This window comes from Phyllostomus hastatus, unplaced genomic scaffold, assembly GCF_019186645.2.
Source record: "Phyllostomus hastatus isolate PE091 unplaced genomic scaffold, TTU_PhHast_1.1 phas_contig_209, whole genome shotgun sequence".
In the NCBI taxonomy this organism is placed as follows: domain Eukaryota; kingdom Metazoa; phylum Chordata; class Mammalia; order Chiroptera; family Phyllostomidae; genus Phyllostomus; species Phyllostomus hastatus.
In genome coordinates, this window is record NW_025333735.1 from 17,783,860 (window position 1) to 17,800,544 (window position 16,685).

The 16,685-nt window shown below is 46.4% G+C and overlaps 1 protein-coding gene across 5 annotated transcripts in view; it reads left to right on the top strand.

Annotated features, from left to right (window-relative positions):
* Positions 1 to 16,685, top strand: part of GNG12 (G protein subunit gamma 12) — a 123,569-nt gene that overhangs the window by 67,220 nt on the left and 39,664 nt on the right. For 2 of the 5 annotated variants that reach the window (XM_045835358.1, XM_045835361.1), the window contains exon 3: positions 12,041 to 12,181. The exons of the other annotated variants lie outside the window; for them this stretch is intronic. The gene's annotated coding sequence lies outside the window, so the exon portion shown is untranslated. The remainder of the gene's footprint in view (positions 1 to 12,040; positions 12,182 to 16,685) is intronic. 5 annotated transcript variants of the gene reach the window in all.

Sequence of the window (16,685 nt, forward strand, 5' to 3'; positions counted from 1 at the left end):
ATGACCTGAAACTGGAGAGGTTCCAGAGGCCACCTCCTCTCTCCCACGCTCCCCAACTGAAGCCACACCGGTTCTTGTGTGTCCCCACTGGGAACACCCCCGCCAGTGACTTGTTACTGGAGTACTTCATAGTCTTTAGGACCATCTGTTTATTTGTTAGCCTGATTCTGTGTTTACATGACAGCTTGATGTCAGCACTCAGAAAAATACTGGCACAGAGGAGATACTCCATGAATATTTGCTGAAAGAATGAAGGTGCGAGCAAAGGAGCAAATGCGTTCCGTGTCATGAGAGGAGCAGTGCGGTCCATAACCACGCGCTAACCCGGAGTCGACCCGCACAGCAATGCAGCGTTGTTTGTTGTCTTCCTGGGTCAGAACACACCTCCCGACAAGCCAGCGTGGGGGTGCCCATGGGCAGGAGCTCGTTAAAAAACTTAGTATTGTAATTTTGTTAAACAGTGTCACCCAAAAAATTCAATTAAAAAATAAGTAAAAAAATTAAAAATTCATTAATCTGTCAGTGGCCTTAAAATATTTGCTCTTTTAATGCCAAAATAAATCATTAATATAGAAATGAAAGAAGACAAGCCAATAGATAGTTGGTAGAAAGAGAAAGAAAGAGCTTCATTTTGGAATTATAGCAAAGTGATAAGACAACCCAAGATTTTACATTAAGGGAATGTTTATGTAAAATATTTTATTACTACAGTTGTTTAAAATCATGTGTGTGTACTTCTGTGAGCCCAAAATGAATACCCTTAGTCTGATCGGGAAGAAATAGCTGACAACCCAAACTGAAGGGCAGTCCACAAGATAATTCACCTTTACTCTTAAAACAGTCAATGTAATGAAATACAAATACCGACTCAGGTGCCCGCCCCAGTTAAAGGGGACTAAAGAGATATACTAATTGAATGCAGTGTAGAATTTTGGGTTATCTTTTGCTGTAGAAGTTGTTATTGGGACAGTGGCTGAAATTCGAATAAGGCTGTAGATTAGATAATAGTAGTAAGTTAATAGTAGTAGTATATTATTCATAGAAAATGCACTGAAGTACTTAGGGGTAAAGCAACATCATGTTTTCTGTCTGTCTGTCCATCTCCCTCCCTCTCTGCTGCAGGGGAGGGGCACAGGGATGTAAAATGTTGCCACTTGAGGAATCCAAATCTGGGGGAAGGGTGTCAGAGAATTCTTTGTATTATTCCTGTAACTTTATATAAGTCTGGAATCATGTCAAAATAAGAGTTTTAAAGCATGATGCTTAGGACGAGTTTGTAATCACACAGGGAAATGCCTTTGCTGAAAAGGAGCAGAATATGAAATTGTATAGTAGAGTGTGATTTCAGCCACTTTAAAAAACTCATGGAGAAAACATTAGACGGAAATATAGCAACATGTTAACTTCTATCTCTTATCTGAGTTAATACATTTAATGTATTTTTCTCTAAATAGTATGTGTTTCTTGAAAAATCAGAAGGAAAAATCCAAATGAAGATACGGCTTTCTGTCAAAGAAAGAAGATCAGAATGAATCTTCCTCTTTGTGTTTTTACCACCATGTCCCCCATTCTAGTAGAAGGATATATGTGCATACACACACTTTTTTAAACATTTGTTTTCTTTAATGATATTTTGAGGGAAATCCTGTATTGGGCAGGAGTTTAATTGAGAAAACCTTGAAATTCCTTGTTTTTCTTCCCAGCTCTTTGGATGTCACCGCCTTTGCGATCCAGCAGTGGTGGTGCTAGGTACTGAATACATAAGGATGGATGAGCCACCTGCTCCATTTTCTAATTATGTTCCTTGTCCACAGACAAACAAATCCGTAATTACCATCCTGTGCTAGGTGCTAGGGGAGTGTAGACGTCGCTATGAGAGACAGACTTGGCTTGGCGGCCAGGGTAGTGGTCAGACCCAGTGCGCACTGATCTCTAGACCCAGAAAGTCAAGTGCGGTCTTGCCATTGAGAGAAGGATAGCAAAGCCTTCTAGGCTGCACGGTCCAAGTACCCAGCAGGTGTTCTCACCATGGCCCACTGCAGTATCATTCTCGAGACCTGGCTGGGAGGCCAAAGTTTTTACAATACCTGGGGAGCTATGAGTCCTTCAGGGTCTGCTTTTGCTGGTGTAAGAGGAAGTGAAGCTGCTGCAAGCAAGCAGCAGGAGGTGCTTCCTGTGCCTCTTCAGCAAGGCCTCCTCCCAAACTCACTGCCTATGTTTGCAAAATCACTTTGGGAGTTTGGCTGATGGCTCCCTCCATAGAAAGGGGGTGCTGCATGGATATCCCCAGGGATGCAATGCTGTGTTCAAGACTGCTGATCTCCGATGTGCTCAGTGGAACTGCTGGAATCATAAACAAAACCCAGGGGTTGGGTCTGGCACTTGACCTTGCAGGCTCTGTAGCTGAGTCTGGAGTCCCAAAGTTACCCCAAAGCAGTGTTGTTGTTGAGAAATGTGCGAAGGTTTCTGTCCCTGTTTCCCCGGATAGTAACTTGTCTTTGAACCAGGCCCATTATCCATTCCAGTTAGGAGAGTCTGAGGACACCGGTATGTAAGTACTTTTTTTAAAGATTTTATTTTATTTTTTAAAGAGCAGACGGGAGAGAGAAAGAGAGGGAGAGAAACATCAATGTGTGATTACCTCTTGCACAGCGGGGACCTGGCCCACAACCCAGGCATGTGCCCTGACTGGGAATCAAACCAGTGACCCTTTGATTCACAGGCCGGCACTCAACCACTGAGCCACACCAGCCAGGGCATATATAACTGTTTTTAACCCACCACATAACTACATAAATCAAGCAGACCTGAAACGGTGATTAAGAATGCTACAACTGGGTTAGAGTTGAAAGCTTCTTCATTTACCTTGGGACCTTTTGTTTTTTTAACCATTTTAGAGCATAACATTTTACTTGGGTATTATTTCCATTTTGAAGACATGTCATAGGGCATTAGGGGGATTGCATGAGCTGATACAAATGCAGGGCACAGCACACAGCGGGCGTTGGCTAACTCCCAGTTATATCACTGGAGGCTAGCACCGTGTGTGAGGGGAGAGCACTAGGTTCTGGGTCAGGACACCTGGTTTCTAGTTCCAGTTGTATCTCCAAAGTCCTTGGAGCGGAGAGAACCTGAGCTGGAAAGAGGCCTCAGAAATCTCCTAGTATCTAGTCCAGCAACCCCATTTTCAGGAATTTAGAAAGGTAGAAGAGTCCTATGTTTATGACTTACACCTTAAATGTTTTCCCACATTTTCAAGCTGGAATAATCATCTTGGTGCATCTTCTGTTCTTGCCAAAATTATTTCCATGCATACTTACTGACTGCAATAATAGGATAACATAACCCTCATCGTACGATTGTTTCAGGGATGACAGGTCAGTGTCACGGAGGCTCTTGGCGCAGCGCAGAACTAGTGTTGTTACTGTCGGTTCCCTGTCATTACCCCAGTCTCCGTTTGACTGTGCAGGTAGGGACCTGCCCTCTTTGCTTGTCATTCTGTCCCCACCCCCTGGCACAGTGAGTGGCACACAGTAGGCACTCAGTCAATGTTTGTTAAGTGGTTGAAGGAAGTATCTTGCTGAAGATAGCAGCATTTACCCAGAATCTGAAACCCACGTCCTAACTCTCAGGTCCATGTTTTCCACACGGCGCCACATTAGCTGCCTTCTCTCTTTGACTTCAGGCAACAACGTGCTTTAGCACTTTCCTTACTTTGGGGTGGCCAGTCAGGTGCCGTCCTGTCCTGAGCTCCCTGTGTTCCACAGGCCCACCAGCCTTTTGAAAAGACACGTGTGTGTGTGTGTGTGTGTGTGTGTGTGTGTGTGTTTGTGTGTGTTTGGCCACTAGGTGGCATGGTTGACCAAATATGAGAGAAAGCAAAAAAGAAAAAAAAAAGGCAGAGAGTGTGGGGATAGCATTGAACTGTTCGCCTAACAGAAACATAGTGAGAGTGGTCTTAAAAATGGAAACTAGTTGCACTTCGGTGAGTCTGGGGGCTCCCTTGGGAGAAGGCAGTTGTCCCGGGATTTGTGTGCACGTTCTCTGGTCACAGAGAAGTGTAGGTTAGAGCCCATAGCTCTGCTCACGTAAAACTAGGACTTCCCAGGGGCCTTGTTTTAGTGATGCCAGCCATAAGGCTGGTCAGCCTTAGTGCTGGCCAGCCCTTGGCCAGCACGGAAGAAGAGCTCTATCAGGTTAACGGCTATGAGAGCTACTTCTGGCATTTGATATCATAAAATGTCACGTTTTTGTTCCCTGCCAAGCTGAGTGGACTGGCTGCTGCAGAAGCCTTTGCAGGAAAAGCCTTTGTGCCTGGCTCCCTGGTTTACAAGGCCAGAATTTTAGTATGGCTGAAGCGGGCATTGCGAAGCCAAATTTTTAAATAACCCTTTACATGGCAGAGTGGGTGGCATATCAGAATCAGGTTAGATGGAAGCCTAGACTATTTGGGTGGGGGGGGGGTCATTGGACTCTTGGGGAAGTCACTGTGGAGTTGAACGAGCCCACAGCAGAGTGTCTGTGCGTAACTGAGACTCAGGGTGGCAGGGGTGATGAGGGCACACTCACAACATGCCCTTTGCTGAAGTTGTTCCAAGAAAGAATTTCTTTGTTGCATGGGCCATCATTCAGATCTGAGAGTCTTATTTTTAAAGTAATTTGGGGAGACTCTAGAATAACAATAATTAACATTTATTGCACGCTTACTATGTATGACTTATTACACTAAGCACCATGGATGCATTATTCTATTTAATCCTCACAACAACCCTATGAGGTATGTTTGGTTATTGTGCCCATTTTATAGATGAGGAAATTGAGGTGCAGAAAGATTACAATAATAATAGCCAACAAGTACAGCACGCTTACTAAAAGTCAGGCATTATTTATTCTAAGATGTTTAAATATTATTCTCACAATAACCCTATTAGGCAGACACTAGTATTACCTTTTACAGATGAGGGAACTGAGGCACAGAGAGGTTCAGTAGCTTTGTCAAGGTCACACAGGAGTAAGTGGAATAGAACACACACCCTCGCCCACCTGATTCCAAAGCTCTTCTTTAACCACTGTACTGGGCCGCCTCCTACAATGCTGTGTGTGTGTGGTATGCACCTGATGAGAGTTCATGGAGTTGAGTAGTTCTCAGATGGCTATCGTTAGCCAACACGGAGAAGACTCTCTAGGAAAGAACAAAATAGGCCTTCAAACTCCTACCTCAAGCCACACTTTCCCTGGCCTTCATTAATATTATGGGATATATGCTGCTCCACATGCTTTCAGTTGGCAATGACATATTCTTCCATTGGAACAGTCAGAAAAATGCTGTCATTGTGGCAGATATTTTCCAGAAACACTTCCACGGGGAGCATCTCAGCTAATTTCGTTTCACATTTTTCTGGCAGACATGTCTCGGGTTTGATTGTTCTGGGACAGTGGTGTCCGGCCCCGTCTCATAGCCTCTAAAAGCCAGGGCTGGAGGACTGCCAGGGTGTCGAGCCAGCCCTCTGTGTCGCACCATCAGTGTGCGCTCCGACACACACAGGGCCCCCACCGAGCCTCAGGTGGGTGCGCCCCCCAGTCCTGACACCAGGCCAGAGTCGGGGGACATGGGGAGTGGAGGGCATCTGCCGCCCCGTGAGCAAGCTGGCTGTTGCTACCAGACGATGATTTTTGGTTGTCATGGTGCGGACGAGGTCCAAGGGAGGGAAGAAGGGCCTGGGCCACGCTAACCACTCTTCAGGTATAATAATTCAGTTCCAAGGTTTGGTTGCTTGTGTTTTCATGTGTCACTGCAGTAGGAAACCCAAACAAAATTCGACAAAACGTTTTCCTCAGCCCTGTGACTCAGAGCACTGAGACTTGATTTTGTAACCCTCTGCCCATTGCTGCTTTTTCTCTTCAAGTAGACTGAGCCATCTTGACCTTCCTCAGACTTCTCAGCATCTCTGGGGGCCTGTGTGAACTGGAGGCCCAGGGTTCAGCTTTCTCATGAAAAGCAGATAGCAGGAGAGTTTGGAGCTATTGGGGAGTGGGGGGGATGAAGGGAGGTGATCATCAATAAGACAAGGTCTCCAAGCAGGCATAAAGGCATGAGGTTAACAGCACAGGTGGGAAGGTCCCCCACTTGTCATTGTGCCTTTAGTCCCACTACTCATCACCTTCTGGCCGTGTCGGTCCTGTGCTCACCTTCCCAGATGCAGGTGAAAATGGGTTGGTGTTTGCTTTGTCATTAAGACAGCTGGTGGACCCTCGAGAGACATAGGCGAGGCATACATGACGGGCCAGAGGAGATTCTGGGCTCATGCTTGTCTTCCTCCCATTGGGAACAGTGCTTCCCGCTTGTTTTCTCCCAGCAGCTCACTTTGAGCACTCATACCACAGTGTTGGGGGCAGAGCCTGTGGCCCCGGGGCTGCAGACAGCCGGTTCCTGCCCGGCCACCTGGGGCTAAGGCTTGCCTACACCTCAGCCAGCAGAGCTGGTTGGGAAGCTCTGCACCTCAAAGAATCTTGAAACTCAAAGAGCAGGTTACCCCTGCAGTCGGTGATTAAGGACCCTTGCTTCACCAAACCCTGCAGTTGCCCAAAGTTGGAAATTGAAAGTGGGTGTTGATTTGAAAGATTTCCAGATACAGACTGTTCGTGAGACTTGTGAAAAACTGATGTCACAGGGGCTTGCGCTGGGTCTCGAGGGAATCAGCGGCAGTGTCGGGACCAGCACCGCCCCTGTGCTCACATCGCTCTGGGGCAGGGGTGAGTGAGGAGGCCGGACTCCGGTCCTGCACAAACACGTGTGCACTGGCACACACTCGTGCAAACACACCCCCAGGTTGAACAGAGCTACTCCACTTCTTTTAAAATATCAGGTATTCATATTTCATCCCAGCAAAGTTTTTTGCAACCAAATAGAAATTTTAAACCACTACACTGTACCATATTGCCTCCAGCTCCCCGTCCGAAACTGAAAAACTCGGAGGCTGATGCCCAGAGCTGTCATCCTTTGAGCAGCGGCCACAGCACTATAAACTCTCGGGACCCGAGCTCGACGTCACTTGTCAGCAGCCAGCTTCTGTCCTGAGAAGTCTCTGTAACTCCGTAGAGTATGACTGCAGCCGCCTCCCCAGTGGTCTCCCTGACGCCACCCTGGTCTCTGCCACCCAGACTGCAGCCAGAATGGGCCTGTTATAAACGACAAGCTTGATCACGCCACTCCTTTCTCTTCTTTCTTTGCCCCCTCCGATTAACTGACTTCATTCAGGTATAGCGTCGAGGTTCCTCTGGGAGGTCTTCCCACCTTACCAGGAGCAGTGTGGGCACCCCCGTCACCCTCTCTGCCTCGCCTCTTGTAACACTGACCGCACTGTTCAGGAGCTGTCTGTTCTTCTTCCCCTGCTCCCCGGGTGCTAAGCGCCTTGAGGACAATGGGTCTGTCTCACCTGGGAGTAGCCCAGGACCCCACACAGACTCGATGGACACTCAGTGCGTATTCACCGGGCATCTGTGCTGCACAGACTTGGGGTTTCGCCTCTTCCCACAAGGCCTGGCTCTGCTTGTTGTTCTGTTTCAAAGCCTTCATGTCGCAGCGGTATCACGGCTCTGGTGTAAACAAAGAAGACTTAACCACTAGTGAGGTCCTGGGACCAGGATATATTTAGCACAATTTGTTGATAATTAATGTTCATCGTTATGACCCTAGGACACTGTAAAAGTCTTAAGTGCCCTTGACTCATCAGAAGCAAATTAAATTATTCACTTAGCAAACACTTTGAGTATTCACTTTGCACAAAGCATGGGGTCAGTCCTATAAGGTATGTAAGGATGGATAAGACAGGTTTTGCCTCTCAGAGTTGACCATACAGGCAAAAGTTTTGTTGACGTTTCTCCCCGTTTAACATTCAAAAGGCACAAATCAAGAACAAACAAACCAGAAAGCCCCTAAAGAAGGTGAGACTTTTTTAAGGGTAGTGGACCTCACAATATGGGCCTAGAAGACACGGGGTTTTTCATTTGAGCACAGGAGTGGGATAAACTCCTCAGCCTTTGGAACGTACAAGGGTCACTTATGTGGCCCAGATCAGTCTGGATTTAACCCAGTCACGTGAGGAATGGGTGCACTTGTTCTGCCAGCAGAGGGGAAGGGGGAGGTGACTGCTGAGTGCCTGCTACAGAGGGAATCATAAAAAAACCTCACATTGTTCAGACAACAAGGTACGCCCTCACAGAGTTTCCTTCTAATGGAGAAGACCCACATGCATGCTCATTATCCTAATGGAAGAAGTACAGGTGCTGCAGGAGCACATCACGACAGCTTCCTGGAGGAAGTGACATCTAAATTGTAGAAGTCGTAAAGGGACACAATCAGATTGTTCTTTCAGAAAGATCCCTGGCTGCAAAGAAGGGATCAGTAGGGATTCTGACAGAGGGTGGACCAGCCAGAAGGCTGTTTTAATGTAATAATACACTGGGGAGCCACTCATAGTCCCAGCTAGGGTGGTGGTAAGTACTGCAGGGATAAGCATTTACACTATTTTGAGAAGCGTTGAGGAGGTCGAGTGAGCAGGACCAGGAGCTAGAAAAGGAGGTGTAGAAGGAGGGAGAGGGGGAGCCAGGATGACTCCAGAGTGTCTGGCTTGGGCAGCTGCCCAGATGGTGGTGCCACTCCCTGAGCCGGAGACCGAAGCAGTGGGCGGAGGTTTGCGGTGGGGACGGGAATGATGAGTTCAGGTATGATTGGAGCTTAGTGTGTAGGAGGCGGGTGGGGTCAGAAACTAGCTGGAGGAGGTAATCAGGAGCCAGAACACGCAGGGCCCTGTGGGCCATGCTGGCAGTTAAGTTACACTTGACCCTCCTACGAATTTGTGCACAGACAATGGTGAGGAGAAATGCAGGCAGAAAATGCCACGAGCAATGTTAGAAAGGTCACAACTCTGCAGGCCTGGGCACAGGCAGGGGACAGCGGGATCCTCATATGTGACGTTCAGCTGGGCTGCACGAAGTGGAATAGAGGAGAGTGTGAGGTGGCCATAAGGGATGGGGATGTGCTAGAGTGACAGTGCTACCCCTTTGCACAGCAGCATCACAAAACAGAGAAGTGACAACCTGCTTTCAACTTGGCAGAGTACTTCAACACACTGTCACGCTTGGTGCGCACTGCCTGCCCGCCGGGGCGGGCTGTCTCCCGCTAACACGCCCAGAGTGAAACTACCCACGGGGTACGGGACAAGTTTGGAAGCAGGTTCCTGCCCTCCCAACTCAGGCCAGTGCTCCTTTCACTACCGAGCCTTTCCAAGAATCTTTATTCACCACTGCCCAAGCACTTTACTAAGTGCTAGGATTTGGGACTAAGTTGACCACAGTGCAGTGTGGGAGGCAGGGAAGGGCTAAAAAGACGAAGAAGAAGAAAAGGAAGGAAAATAGCAGTGCGATGTGAAGGCAGAAACAGAGCAGGAGTGACCATGGTGCTTTCAGGGCTCAGAGGCCAAGGTGGGGGCCAAGAGCAAGCCCTTGGGGCTGCCGGGGCTGCAGGCCTCAGTTCCACTCGTCAGTTGTGGAGCCAGCACACCGTGCTTTACGCTGCAACTGTCCTCCCCACTTAGGAGCGGTTGTTCTGGATCATCTGTTCATTATAGAGCATGAGTGGAAGCCCTGAGAGTATTTAAAAACAGGAGTTTTTAAAAAATGCATTTCGTGTATTTACTGAACACCCACTGTATACCCAGCAGCATTCTGGGTACTGGGAGTGAGACATGGGTCTTGCCTGACTGCAGCTGAGTAGAGAGGACCGTTGCATGGACCCACCATTGTGGTGCAGTGAGGTCAGTGCAGTGGTGGCACTGTGGGAGGTCAAAGGGAGGCCACTCATGCAGCCTGGAGTCAGCAGGGAAAGGACGAAGCTGTGGTGCAGATCAGGCTTGAGCTACCCTTCCCTTGTTTGGGATTGTTGTAGAGACATTTAATGTCTAGCAGTGGCTGGCACATGTAGTGAATGTTAGCTCAAGTTGTTTGTAGCTCAGACTAACGGGGATTAGCTGGGAATAGACAGAATGTTGCTAAAATAAAGTAATGATACCTTAGCCAACTGTCAGTTACATAAAGGTAAGAATGTAAAGTGCAAAGTCAATTAGAACAGATATGGCTCATTGTTTTCAACATTTGAGCCACCTACAGTGGACTCCAGCCAGGTGTTGAAAAGAGGTATTAATAACTCATGTCTGGGTTCAATAAGAAAGAGCACTGTGATCCATTAGTGATGTCTGCCTTGGGTGTGGAGGGGGAAGAGGCAGCACACGTGCTGCTCATCTGCCATCCTGACCTTAGAGTAGTTCAAATAACTGGGATCCGACCACATAAAACCTGCTGTCCCCACCCTGCACATTTGGCATATTTCAGAGACAAATAGCAATGCTCTGTTCATGTGCAAAATTTTTTAAAGTAAGCAGTTGTACTTTCAAAGGTGCCCGTTGGAATCCAGGTCATTTAGAGTAATCTTTTCAGGATACTACTGCATGGGAACAAGGGCTAAGGTATGGCTTTTGGGGTTTCCTAAGTGTTCAGGGAGCAATTGCAGGGACCCATACAAAGACAGACATTTGGGTGCAAGTACTTCCTACTACTGGTGCCGAACACAGTAACCCTGACCTTCTGGAAGGCCCGTCCTGGACAGCAGACAGTGTTCTCATGGAGCCACCACCCCGCAGGCCCTAAAGGAAACTGGGCACTGAGGCCCAGACCTTCCTCGCTGTGGGCCGGGTGCTGATGCGTTTGTCCTCTCTGAGCCATGGACACCTTCCCCTGCACCACCGGTCTGCTCCCAGAGGCACGCCGTCGAATGTTCTGCACCCCGGCAAAAACATGTCTGACGGACTCTTCCGTCTGTCTGAACTATAGCTTTTACTTTAAAAGCTAATGTCGTTCACTTATTTAGTGCCTAAAAAATATTTTAATGGCCCAAATAAGTAAATACATATAATTTATTAATATATATTTATTACATATGATATATTTCAACAAAAATACAAATGGCCAGTCATGATTTTTTCTACATCTCTTTTTTGGAAATAGGTAGATCATATATGTGTATATTGAAGAATGTGTGTATGTGAATGGTTGGGAAAGTCCAGGGTCACCCAAATAATAATTGTAGGTGTAAACTGTTGAAAAAAGGCGGGGAGGGCAAAAGTGGGTTTACAGCTATGAGTACACCAAACAGTGTTTATTATCATATTATTATTTGTTAATCGTTGTATTATTTATTTGCATTACAACTGTCAACCTCCTTTTGCCCATTCTTGTATTTTAATACAAAAGGAAAACAAAAGCACATGCATCTTTTTTAATAATGAACAAAAATAATTTTCTCTTAATGTTATTTCTGAAGTATCTGATCATTACCTACGTAAAGCATCAGATAACACGAAAATACCCCCAGTGAGGGGGTGAGGAACCTGTGCAGGCTGCTGGCGTGGTGACGGAACGGAGTCACTGGGCGGGAAGAACAGACCCCACAGACATGCTGCCAGGGCGATTGTGAGGCTCAGACAAATGGTGTGGCCCAGAGAGAGGGCACATAAATGCGAATAGGATATTCTGAGAAACAAGCAGGCGTGGAAACCTAACCCGCAGTTATAGCACTGTTTCTATGGGAAAATATGCTTTGTAAGTACCTTCTTTGAAACGAACTTTTGAAACCCTGCCTATTTATAAGTTGGGGGTTAGTGGTATAAAGTGATCACCTACTGATCTGTAAAATTCTCAGCACTAGACCGTCATCCAGCATTTATTAACTGCTGGGCAGATTACGCTGTGATAAGCATAGCAGGGTGAAACAGAAGAAATAAAGGAGGTTTCTGTCCTCAAGAAGCTTGTCCTGAGTGGGAGAGAGACTGGAGACTAAGTGGGCATGCAAAGCAACCCTGGCCTACAAAGCAGGCACCCTGCAGACAGCAGAGTGAAGGAGGGATGTGAGGCCAGTGTGGTTAATCAGGAAAATGTGGGTTTCCACCGGCAAAGCATGTTCCAAATGCATTTGTAATCTCCACAGGCACACCAAAGACTCACTCCCATTCTTCCTGGAGAGCCTTGCACAAGCGTGAAGGGATGGCTGCCGCGAATGTCATATGATCCTACTGTGCTGAGCAATTCGAAACCACAAATGGCATGTGGCATTACCTTATTAGGAAAGGTTCGCCTTTTTTCTTTCTTTCTTTTTTTTTTTTTTAAAGGAAGATTGGTTCTCAGCAAGCTGGCAGTGGTGCACCTCCCATCCCCAAAGTCCCAGCTCTGAAGAACGCCCTGGTGAATCAGAGCCTCTCTGAGATTTGGAGGCTGCCTTTATGTGTTTTGTCTACAAACGGGACAGGCCTTAACCGGTGACTTGGTACCAGCGGGCAGGGTCCTTGCTTTAACTGGGAGGAGGAGCTGTTGTTTTTCATTCCTCTCAAGCCTTGGGGTCACTGAAATGGAGAAGGGATGATGTGAAGGGGGCAAGTTGGCTGTAAATTCCGGAGTCATGGGTTGGGTTGCATCTCCCTGGCCAGGCGACAGCCTGTGCAAAGGGGAACAGGGCTGAGGCTGGACTGCCAGGTGAAGCATCTAGATCAACCACTGTCCTCATTGGAAATGCCTGAAATTAGCCCCTGTTCTCTGTTCTGCATATTGCTTCTGAGAAGTGCTTCCCAGGGGCTGCAGTCAGCAAATAACTGCACCTAACTGTCCCTGACTGCACCAGAGCATTCCTTATGGTGCTGTTCTTTAGCTTCTAAAAGTACTCAGTTCTTGTTACTCTTTATGCTCTGGGGGAGGTAAGGTGACATTCCTGTCCAAAAGGTTTACATTAAAGTAATAATCATAATAAAGCAAACATTTGCCTAGTGTTTACTGTGTCTTGGGAACTAGAAGCACTTCATATTCTTTGTCATTTTTAATTCTCCTTATAGCCCTGGAAGGGTTTTTACAATATTATCTCCATTTTACAGATTAGAAAACTGAGGCTTACAGAGAGTAAGTAACCAATAAAAGCCTCACTGCTAGTAAATGGCAAAGCCAGGGTGCAAACCCAGGGCTGTCTGCCTCCACATTTAATTACAGGACAAGTCTTCCTCTCAGACACATTATTTTTTAATTTACAGTTTCTTACAGATCTCATCTCTGTTCTCCTGTGGGGCTTTGTTTTTTTCCCCCAGAGAGTAAGAGGGAGAAGTCTTGGAAAAACAAGTCAGAGATCCATTTATTTTGGAAAACGGGGGTTTGTGAAGGAAGTGTTGAGTTGGTCGGCAGCAAGGGAGAGGCTGTTCTGGACTTGCATGTGTTTCAGAAGAATGCGTGGAAATGAGTGGGAGAAACAGAAAGTAAACCAGGGCAGGGCAGGATCCAGTGGCAGGAAATGTGATCGCCAGCAGAGAAGGGGCAGTCTTACCTTCAAAAGCGGCGTGTTAATGATTAGCGCCCTGCAAGCAGTTCAGCTCTCACAAGCTCTCGGGGGTATGCAGAGCTCCCTTGTTTGGGGGGAGTTTTGCTTTCCAAAAAAACAAAACCGTGACATTTAATTCTGAGTTTCTGCAAGGACTGGATGAAATCACAACCGGAAAAACAAGAATGGCAGTGCATGTTAATTATTTCAGGAACTCGTAGAGGATGCGAGTAAATGGCCTGCCCTCCCAAGGAGAGATGCTGCAGTCTTTCTCTTCTTGCTGCCCCGGCCCCTGTTCTGTTTCCCGCCCGCTTTTGCTGCCTTGATTGAATAGTCCACATCTCCAGTGGAATCCCTGAAGAAAAAAAATGCATAAAGGAGATTTTTGTAAAACAAATTACATCTTCTTAGGAGCCTACGGTATCCTTCCTGGGCTGCTCTGACCTTCCTAAGGGATTGATCTTTGATTGGCAGGCAGTCTGCCTCCTAAACACTTCAGTTTCTCATCTGAAAAGTCAGGATTTCTTTATTGATCTTTAACCAAAGTCTTAAATAAACCCAGGGCTTCCCCTCTTCAAAAGAATTATTTTGCAAACAGAAGAATCCTTTAAAATGTGGATTGTAGTCCACTTTGCAGGTCCTCTTCCTTTTTTTACTCTGTAAAAGGAGGGCTCTTTATTCCTGCTCTCCCTCTCTCCACACCACCTCCCCACCGCCTTGCAGACTAACAAGCTCCGGTTTTAATATAGCAAGTTCTGTGATTATTTGTCCTTTGCAATTAGGGTACTGACACATTGCAGCCACTGTCTGAGAGTTCCCCCTTTGTCCCCGTGTGTAGGACTGTATGCTCCACCATTCTCCTCCTGGCCAGCAGCCTCAAGTCCCACAGTCTCCCTTGGCACTGGGAGCCAACATTGTTTGCATAGCGTACATTCCTGGACAACGAAACCATCCAATTTAACCTTCAGGGCATCCCAATTGGTTTGTGGGTGTCTGTTCCGGGGAGAGGGGGAGAGGTGGTGGCTCTCATGGTTCACACATGATGCTGCCCACACACACACACAATTCCAAATCTTCATACTCTACAGATTAACTGACAATTGCGCTGCTAAAGTTCAAAGTGAATTTTTGTCCAGAAGCATATGGCTTCTTCTAACACATGTCACTCACCCCACTCCCATTATATGAAAACTTAAAAAAAAATAGCCCCATTTCATGTGAAATTAATCTTCATTCATTAAGATGCCATTGTAACACATCTTTCTTGAAATACATTCTGATTATGATTGGTGCCTAATGGAAACCTTAAAATTCTTATCCCAGAGATCAAATCTGCACTACCCACTCAGGGGATGCCTTATGCTTTCAAAGCTGCCTTTAGGAATTATTTGCAGTTCTGTGTGCTTGAAGGTTGGTTCCTGAAATGACATTGGGAAAGATATAAGTTGAAACTTACTAGTTTTTCTTCCATTTTGAGTGAATGAAGTGCCCCCCCGCCAAAAAAACTTTTAAAACTTTGTTCGTTTTAGTGAAGTCTAAGCTGCCTTTTGCTTTCAGACTGGAAGTTCACCTCTGCAGCACCCACCTTCCTTTTGTCTCCTTCCCTTTTATCTTCACTGCCCCCCATATTCTAAGAGAACAAATGCTTTAGAACCTTGAAATCAAAATAAAATCGCAGCCTCCCTAAATGACTTACCACTACATAATTTAAAAATCAAAATGCCAACGGGTGGATGTAAGCCAAGCTCTCTATTTTTAGAACAGTATAAAAAATTGCAGATTTTTTTTTTAGGCCCCACAGACAGACAGTAATGGGGGAGGTTCCTGGGCATCTCTCCACCCCCCAGCAAAGGGCTGGGGGACAGCCCCTGGCCTGGGGAGCTGCCTCCCTCCGGATGCTTCGCCCAGCACGGCCACTTCCACCCTCTGACGAATTGGTTATTGGGAAGAAAGGATGTTGCGGCCTTAATTTTTTAAAGTAAAGGAAAGAAAAACAAACAAAATATAGTGTAGTTCCTTTTAGTTCTAGTGAATTTGAGTGCTCCATGAGCTTGGGGCCAAACTAGAGACTTATTTTTAATTAAGAATGGAGGAGAAAAGTTTCCTTCTGTTTCTTACAGGAGTCAACTTAATTATGCCTTTGTCAGCAGGTAGTTTATAGGGGAGTCAATTTTAAAAAAGGAGAAGGCTCTGGCCTTTAATTATCTCGGTTGGTATTCAGCTCTAGAAAGTGTGTGTACCTGCTGAGTATGTTAATTTAACCACTTTAGAGTGTCTTCCCTCTGCCATTCCTCACCCAAACCACCTCCCCAGAGAAAAGAATTCAGAGGAGTCCGGTGGCACAGAACAACTTTATACCTGGGTGTCTTCCCTTCTGTTTCTCAGCATTAAAATCTTTAGGTCAGTTTGTGTGTGCGTGTGCTCCTCAAGCAACTTTATTCATTGATTCGCTCATTCCGATTTCCCACAAATTCAATCAGTAAACATTTCTTAAGTTCTTATTTTTATCAAGTACAGGGATGTAGACAGAGATGTCCTGCTTTTGGAGAACTTAGATTCTAGGGGGACAGAGAGACAAGTAAATAAGGTGGGTTATTCCAGACTGTGCTAAATGGTAGAATCATTTCTGCAAATATCTATTAAGTGCACACCTGCTACCCAGAAACAGGAGATGCTGCTATAGAACCATCTTTGCTGAGGGGCTCTCAAAGTTGCTTTCTCATTTGCCCGTAACCCTGTGAGTTAAGGGGGACAGGTACCGTTTTCTTTAGCTTAGAGGAGAGGAAGTTGAAATTCGAAGGAATTAAACCATTTGTCAAAGGTTATAAAATTCTGGGTGGAACCGGAGCCCGGGGCACTGGACCCCATGTCTGTCTGTGTCCTCTTTACTTCCCCAGGCCATGCCACCTGTTCACACTGGGGCCCAGCAGCTTTTAACGCAGCAGGAGCCAAGGCCCAGAAGAAGGGAACACCTTCTCCAAGTCACACAGCTAATTCATTTGGTCTGGGACAAAAGCCTAGGACTCTTCCCAATGTATTCTTTAGTTCAGCAATTCCGATCAAAGCCTACTGAGTCCCAGGGCCAGTGTTTGTGGTGGGCTTGCTATGCCGGCCACTGCGAGAGCTGATTAGATACACATTCCATTGATAACACACCCATTAGTGCTCAGTTTGTGAGCTGCGTGTAGGTGCCTGTGTAAGACAGAGATTTGTCTGTTTTCATTTGTCACAAACACTTGTATAAGTAAACACTTTGCAAATATTAACTCATTCATTC